The sequence below is a fragment of the Octodon degus genome, unplaced genomic scaffold, assembly GCF_000260255.1.
Source record: "Octodon degus isolate 3935 unplaced genomic scaffold, OctDeg1.0 scaffold00022, whole genome shotgun sequence".
Classification (NCBI taxonomy): Eukaryota; Metazoa; Chordata; class Mammalia; order Rodentia; family Octodontidae; genus Octodon; species Octodon degus.
The window spans coordinates 1,125,404-1,134,193 of NW_004524598.1; the positions used below are offsets into that span (position 1 = coordinate 1,125,404).

At 35.6% G+C, this 8,790-nt stretch overlaps 1 protein-coding gene across 2 annotated transcripts in view; it reads right to left on the reverse strand.

Moving 5' to 3' along the window:
• The window catches only part of Fhl5 (four and a half LIM domains 5), a 37,558-nt gene extending 34,672 nt beyond the window's left edge, over nt 1–2,886 (reverse strand). Inside the window, exon 1 of one of the 2 annotated variants that reach the window (XM_004628187.2) lies at nt 2,776–2,886. The gene's annotated coding sequence lies outside the window, so the exon portion shown is untranslated. Of the gene's footprint in view, nt 1–2,203; nt 2,307–2,775 lie in introns of those variants that run through there. The other variant, XM_004628188.1, reaches the window with a different exon arrangement.
• Nucleotides 2,887–8,790: the final 5,904 nt, after the last annotated feature.

The window sequence follows — 8,790 nt, forward strand, 5'->3', positions numbered from 1 at the left end:
CAAAGCACTCAGACACTAAGACCTATAGAACCAGAATCTGCATCTTAACAAAAACCTGCAGGAGGTTTTGAGCACCTTTGATGAGGTTTTAATCCACTGTACTGCTTTTCTGAGAATAAATTCCCTAAGAAGGAATATAGGCATTACATGTAATTAGGATGAAAAGTATCGTAGAAGAGGACAATGGTAGAGGCATAAGGACCAATCAAAAGGCTACTGTTAGCCAAGTGGAAGAAGAAAACTTGGAAATATTTGACTAGATGATATGAAAGATCGAAGAAGTCATTTCCCCAGTTTTTGACCTGAGCAATATCAGAAAATAAAATAATTACACTTATAAGAGTGTAACAACTACTCAGGCTAAGAAAACTGTGTGACAGTCACAAAGAGCTGCTTAGTCTGGCCAGATAATGGGGGAATTACATAAATTGTGCCTGTATTTTTGAAGGGGTCCCAAGACAAAGTCAGCGTCAGAATTTTTAAATGGCTTGCCCTCGATGTTGCTCCCCATCAGCCCATTAACTTGTGCCGGCACCCCGGTCCCTAAGAAGAAAGTCCACTTAGCCTCTCAGATTCTTAAGGAGTCTGGATTCCAAAGGTGTAAAGATAAATGCTGAAGCTTATAATTTTCAGAAGATTTCAGTTGTTTTTGGTGGGTAAGAGCTCTTCCCCCCGCTTCCATTCAAATCTCTTTCTAAAACACTACAGGGTAACTGAGAGAGAAAGAAAGCAAAACAAACAACAACAACAACAACAAAAAACCAAAAAGCAAAACAAAACAAACAAACAAAAAAACCCCCAAAAACCAAAGAAACCAAAAAACCCACCCCCCAAAAAACATTATAATAGTGTGTGAATGCAAGCTCATTTAACTTGTATTAGAGTAAGACCTTCTTTTATGAGTCCAAGTACTTGTTTTTTTATTTCTAAAGAAGTCATGTTCCTTACACTGAAAAGCATTTTGAAAAAAATCAAAGCATCTCTACAATATTTTAGACAAATACATATATTGAATATTATAAGTAAAATGTTTCTAGGCTTCCCTAAGAAATCCAAATTAATCCAGCTTGTCTTATATTGTTGACAAGTATAATAAATATAAGAGTTATACCTATCACCAATGCTACAGTAAAACATAAATCTGCTACTCTTATTTAGATAGAACAACTTGGAACTGGCAACTACCAGTAATATAGGAATACGCAGAACTAGTGTACTTACAGCATCGAAGTTTACCTTTCTCTACCATGCAATTCAGGCCATGATTCACTGCATACATCATAACACATATGGTAGAAGTATTTTCTATGATACAGGATTGTAATGTTGGTCTCAAAATATAATTTATATACTTCTTTGAGGATATGAAAGGCTGCCCAAAATGACTCAAATTTTTCTCATACTTCAAGTCTAAGAATTTCACATTTTATTAATGATTCTTTTTAATCCCCACATTTCTGATGGAAAAAGACCACAGAGGAGTTGCATTTAGTTTTCAAGTGAATGAGAAAGCATAGGACTAAAAGAGCAAGAAAGCGTTAGTGCTTATGGGATTGCTGATTTTCCCCTCAGTAATGCTCTTAGCTCCAACAAGCAGCACTTTTGATAGATGGAGTGGATCAGAAATGTGAGTGTATGGGACACACCAATATTTTAATTCAATCTTATCAAATCTCAGACTATGAATTATTGTATGCATGCCTGCTTCTGGAAAGTAAAGAGAATTTTCTTGAAAAAAAATGCAAGAATCTCATTAACTTTTCTTAAAATCAGTGACTTCAAAATGTTTTGGAAATACAAATTCAGCTATCAAGTATCTTCAAAGATGTTATTCATTCAAATAAATTGAGCCAAATAAAACCAGGATCCCTTTAGTCCCCCCTTTTACAACAACAGAGCTATCTATGGCCACATAATAAAACCATTACAATAACTCAATAGGCAATCCAGAATTATCTGACTACATCCTACCTCCTTAAACATCTCATCACCCAAAAGAGAGATTTGGAGAGCTCGGAAGGTAGAATGCTGTAAGTTTTCTCAAATGGCTAAAGCCACTTCAAGGCATACACTTATTGGCATCAAAAGTACTCAAGGAGTCACTGGAAAGTTTATAAAAATATTTCGTCCTTTAAAAATTTAACAAGTCAAAAATACCACATTAACTAAACACAAAAGAAATATTTTGGAAGGAAAAACTTACTTTTGTTAAAGCTGATTCTTCCTATGACTTAAAACAGTGGGAAAGAATATAGGATGATTTTGTCCCACTGACACAAGACTATGTCAACTCCGAAAGGAACAGAGCTGTGAATCCCTCCCAATTGCAGCCTTTTCAACTTTGTAGGAAAAAATAGAATCTCTGCGTTTCTTCCCAGCCCTGCGACGCGCACGTAGCTGACTCCTACTGGGCTGAAGAAGTACTCCTTGTCAATTTCTACTTGAAATTATAAGTAAGTCTCTGCAGAACATCCTTAAAGGGAAATTCTGCCAGTTTTAGTAATGTTTGAAGTTGTCACATAAGGTCCAAAAAGTTTAAAATACACAACATTCATACAGACACATACACACTCAAGAAATTTCCACTGATGAGGCCAAATTAGAGGCATGTGTACAAAGCAAATTCTCTAAAATAATGATTTTTCCCCCCTAAATTAATCTGATTTTGGTTTTGTTTCATGGTGGGTGTCAGAAGCCTCCTTCTAGGTTAGAGATGGATGAACTGCAGATCTTTTTTGCGGAGCTATCTGAAGAGTTGAGGGCCCACGTTCTCACCTGTGGATCTCTTTGCAGCTTGAGAGATGAGCATGAGTTGTGGCCTCTACCCCTTCCTTGGGAAATCCTTGGATTAGAATAGACTAACGGGGTAGTCACCTGCCTTCTGCACCTGTGATGTGGACTTAACATTTTCTGCTTCTGCCTATTTCCCTGTGAGCTGGTAACAATTGTTATGTCACATCCATGCTGTGTGACTTCATTTAATGATGTGCATTTGGGATCTTCAATTCAAAACATGTAAGTGGTCACAGGTGTTAACAGTTGGATTTGAAGAAATATTTGCATATTATGAGGTATCCACCATAGAAATTCTTAGGGTGTCATTACAATCTACACAGTGAGTGATTTATATTCCTAAAATCTCCATTTAAGGTTATTTCCTAGGTTGTATGAGGAAAGAAATTTTCTGTCTTGGCTCTATCCATTTCCAGACCAAACTGTCCTTGTGCTGCATGAAAAAGACATATGGTAATATTTGTTGAGGTCAAATTCTGCCAAATACAATCAAATGTGAGCTAGGAAAATGCAGGGCCCATTAACTATGTCTACTTGCCTGATTCTGTGATTAAGACATTGTAAAATGAAAACATGATGATTAACAAAACAAATTGTGATTTATTGATAGGACAAAGATATATTTCATTAATTACAGATTTTAATCATCATGTTACCACTACTAAACAGACTTTACTTTCCTCCTTTTATAGGGAAAGTGAGTCTTGCAGATTTAAGTGTGTCGGTATCCCTAGACATGGGGTCACTTCCCTGCGGGTTTATGCTGTGTGTGTGTGTGTGTGTGTGTGTTTGTGTGTGTGTAAAATTATTTTCATTTTTTCCTTTTCAGGTTTTTTTTTTTTTTTTCCTGGTACCAGGGATCCAACTCGGGACCTTGCTCTTGCTTAGCTTGCTCTGCGGGTGTGCTGAGCCTGCCGCAGTCTGGGCACGATGGCGCACACTTGTAATTCGCGCACTGGGGAAGCTGAAAACAGGAGGATCACTACGAGTTTGAGCTGCATAATGAGATCCTGTACCAAATACATTAAAAAAAGAAGACTAGCAGAAATCAGCAATACAATTATCTAAACTATCCTGCGTGTATACATAAATATACTTTCTCCCTTCTTTCTTTTGTTCTTTTCCTCTTCCTCATCACAGTTTTTGTTTCCCATAGAACAAATTCTTATTTCTTATCTTTCAGATTTTATTTACTCTTTCAAGTTCTCACACTAGCAAGACAATTAAATCTTGGAAACAATCCAAATGCTTATCAACTGAGGAATGGATAAAAAAAGATAAAGTATTTTTACACAATGGTGTATTACTCTGCTATAAAGGAAAATACAAATTTGAGGCTTTTTTTTTTTACATAAATGGATGCAGCTAGAGACTATATTTGTAAGAGAAAGAAATCATATGCACATGTACAGTGTGCTTTGTTGAGGTCATTTAAATAGATTCAACTTTTGAACCTCCTTCGCCCTCTTCAGCTTTAATGTGCTTTGTCTTTCATTTGTACTGCTTCATCACAACATCGTCATTAAGATCACAGATTTTTATGAAGTACCTAAAGGCCTTTGTACATCTTAAAGGAACTTTCTTATCTCTGGCCATGTCAATTTCTTCTTGAAATTCTCTTCCCTTAGTCCCCCTCAAATTATGCAGCTTTTCTCCTGGTTTCTAATAGCCTCAGACACCTCTCCTTTCACTATTTCCTTCTTCTCTACCATCCTCTCTTTAGTATGTTTCATTTTATCAAAGCCTTCAGGGTAGAAGCAGACATCTGCTGCAATTCCAAATCTATACTCTCCATGTATTGTTTCCCAAGGTTTCATACTTACGTCCTGTTGTCTACTGGAATCTTTGTCTAGAAGTCTTCAGGCATTTCAAAATCATCAATTCCAAATAAACCTTTTCATTTTTCTCCCTTGTCCTAGCCTGTTATTTTAATGCTTTTCTTCTCTTGGGGTATGGCAAATCATCTTAGACTCTTCTCTCTCATGTCCTAGTACCATCATCACTGCTTAACTTCTGCGACTCTACGTTATTAAATAATCTTTCTCAAATTTTTCAGTGTCCCTCTAATTCCAGTCTTGTCTTATATAGATTACATCAATCATAAAAGGTTTGCTTTTCCTCAGTTTAGACCCCTTGTCTTTTCTCTGTATTAAATAGAAATATTAATGTTAAAATACTAGCTTATTCAATTATAAAAATGCTTCTTAAAGAAAATTTGGAACAACTTAAACTATATAAAGAAAATTTCAAATTACTCAAACTCTATCAGACAGCCTTAGCTCCAATCTTTGCAAATCTCATTAGAATTTTATAAACAATGACCATGAGGAAAAGTTTGTGTAAATGTTCGTATGTGTATACATACCACCTCCGAATAGGTACAGATATAGTTTCACTTGTACAACATACTTTTTTAGCAAACCAAGAGCATTTTGGCCAGCTTTAGGATATGAACAATTTCTTTCCCATTGCTAGGTCATGCCCAAGGCACATCGGCAAGCAAAAAGCATCCAAATGTATATACATTTTTGTATGACATGGGAGCCCCAGAAATGAAGACTCAGAGAAGCTGTTGTTAAGGAAGCTTGTGCATTTTATACTTAGGTTGAAGAAAAAGACTGGATAGTTATGAACAAAGGAGTATACTGGGGGAAATACAGCAAAAAAATTCCTTTTTGTCCAGGTTGTTTTTTATATCACTGTCCTCAGCGATGTTTTTTTTTTTTTTTTTTTTTTATGTAGAGTAAGGATCTCTCAAAGGGGAGACATGTAGGAGGTAAGACACTGACCTTCCCGTTTGTGACCTGCTCCAGGGAGAAGGGAGAAGGGAAAGTGAGAGGGAGATTCCTGCTTCTGCAGTTTTCTCAAATGCAACAGTATTCTGGTGTGGTCTGTCCTGAACCATGGCACTTCAGTTTTTCTTTTGTCTTTTAATATACAGTGATTTTTCCAAATCCATAAAATATTTTTAAAATGGCTCTGAATAATGGTTGCAACACAGTTAAACATACTGTTTTCTCCAATTGTTTTAATGTCAAAAAGCCACATTGATCATTTATATAAAATAACAATCACAAAGACTTAGGAAAAAGGGAGGAAAAAATCTAGAATGTTCACTATAAGCTTATTTACATTTAGTAGATATGATTTAAGCAACTGTATTTTATATGGAAACCTCATTTTATGCCTTCTAGTACTTACCCAGTATTGAGGCTATATTACAGAATTCAAGAGGAGCTACACACTTAGTACCCCTTACCAGCTGTTACCAAACAATCTGACAAACACACTTCACAATGAAAAGAAAAAAACAGAAGTTTGGGACAGTTTTTGGTGTTTCTTTGGTGGCCACACAACTATTTCAGAGAAAAGACGGCTCCCTTTTGGTGTACATGTCCGTTTCTCCACTACAGGAGTACATATTAAAATCTACATTGCAGACTACAGACAATGCAGACATTGACTTTCATTACTTTTATAGGATTTTAGTACATTAACAAACTGCCTTCCAGAATGGAAGTCATCTTTATTAAAGGGAAATAAATTCATCTTATTTCTCTGGTTAGTTGAATTTTTTAAAGGTTCTGTATGTTTTTAGGATAAGGCATTTCAGGATATCCTCCTGCTGGGCTCTCCACTTCTCCATTTTATTGCTTCTACAGGTTACTTTTCTTATTTCTCATATGTGTGGCTTCCCAAATGTCACTGTCATGGTACTTCGTGCCGTAGTACTTCTGCACCTCCTTTTCTCTGCCCAGACACTCCTTCCTTTTTCTTCCTTGTTTGAAGCTAATCCCACCTTTTCTTTCAGGATGTAGGTCATGGCCAGCCTTTCTGCTGAGTCTCAATTCTATTTCTGCTCCCCTAGCGCCTTCTGTTCACATCTGTCAAAATACTAAACTTTAATTGTTGATTGTAGACACCCGCTTGAAAATACAGACTATATTTTAAATTTTTATTTGTACTCCTAGTACTCAGCTGAAATAAAGACCCAGGAAATTGCTGAGCCAAGGCTTTAAATCCACTAAGTCCTCTCTTCCATTCTCTGTCATCAACATAACCCCTGCTTCCTGCTCTTCATAACAAACAGCAAGGTTCTCTATGCTTAAAAGATACAGCAATGCAGTTAGGGGCAAATGTGGACAATAGGAATGTACAGAAATTTAATACATTTTTGATTTTTGTGAGGTGAGTGGGATGCAAACACTTTTTTCTGAAAGCCTGCAGGCCAGGGTTACATTTTTGATATAGTGTCTTCTAGTCATTCTTCATTTGGTTAGTGCAGGCTTCAAGGTCCAACTTAGCACGGTGCTGGTTCAGTTGTGTGGCACCCTGCGTTGGCACCCAGCACAGTAAAAACAACTTCCAGATTTTTGAGTTAAATGTATATCTGAGTGTTAGGTGTTTTTTTCTTGTCTCCCATATAAACTGGGATAAAGCTTCATTGGTTATAGCAAAAGAAAGATCTTTCCATCCTCCCAACTTCACCAAACTAATATTATGTTACTAGGAGAAAACAATCACATCTGCACAAGGTTGAGGGGCATTTCTGAAAAAGTAATGAACTATTCTTCTTGACGGTCTATGGACTACAGCATCCCCTGCACCACTGCAGCTCTGTGACCGCTGCCTTGGCCAAGAGAATTCAAGATGGTTCTGTACTCAAGTTAAGCAACTACTATCTTATTGATTTAATATGGCAGAGAAAGTACTAATATGGCATAGAAAATTCTAATAATTAGGGCCCTTTATCAAAATGCACTGATCTTTGATTATGCAGTCTACCACTGACTGGATCATGCAGATGGCCAGAAGTGGGTTTTCTTTAAAACCAGATGGCTGTTGATGCAACGCTCCTGAGCATGAAGAGCGGGGCCTATTCTCCAGTATCTACCGTAACCGCAGTAACGGAAGTTAGCAGATAGGAGAAGATAGCTACCCATCTGCTCATATCCAGCTGAGAAACCATTTCCTATGATGAAATAGCTCATGAATGCGAAATTTCTAAACAATGAAAGACACTGAGAACTATGAAGTCATTTATGTGTAAGAAAAGAAAAACAAATTTAATATACTCTAAGAATAAAGATTGAAGATATAAATGCATTACACAGAATACATCCACAAATTAACGTCAGTATTAAAATAATCGAAGTTTAGAAGTGCCATTAACATTTAACAAAATGAGTAATTTTAAATATTCTTAACCCTGTCCATGAAGACCAGAGTAAACACTTAATAATTACTTTATTAATAAAACTTGAACTTTATGTACAAAATCAGCTATATAATTTTATTTACAAAAGTAATAAAAGCTTTAGGGTGGAAAAATAACCATTTCAATAAATGAAAACCATTTTATGCAGATATTAAGAATTTCTTAGTTGCATCATTGTCTCTTCATAAATTGTCAGAATTATTTTTAGGGTTTTGCTGTCACTTGTTTTCTATAATTTAGTTTAACACAGATTATTTTGGTGTACGTTGAAACAGAAATGGTAAGAGTCCCCAGTGATGGCAGAATAACTAGTACTAGTTTCAGTACTTTGAAAGCTGAACGAATAAATCTAAATTGGAGTTTGTAGTTACACAGGATTTCTCATTTTTATACTTTGCTCGTAATATACCATATAACTGAAAATTATCCATGGGAAAATACTGTTACACTTATATTTTCTATTAATGTGCAGTGATTTTTAGTCAGCAATTACATGAGTTACTTTTACTAGATTAACACTTTTGTCTAAAATGGGGAAGTGGCCTGATTGTTATACTTGAACATTTTAAAACATATACCTAATTTTAAATTTCATACAAGGAAGTATATAAAATACCATTTTAATATTTGAAATTTACCATTGTATTAAAAATAAATTCCTTTTGATAAATAATAAATTGTTCTTTAACATTCCTTTGGTTGAAATTATTACTCCAAAGAATTTTTACTTTTAACTAGTAATCTTTAGAAAAGATCGTTAAAAAAAAAAACCCAAAAAC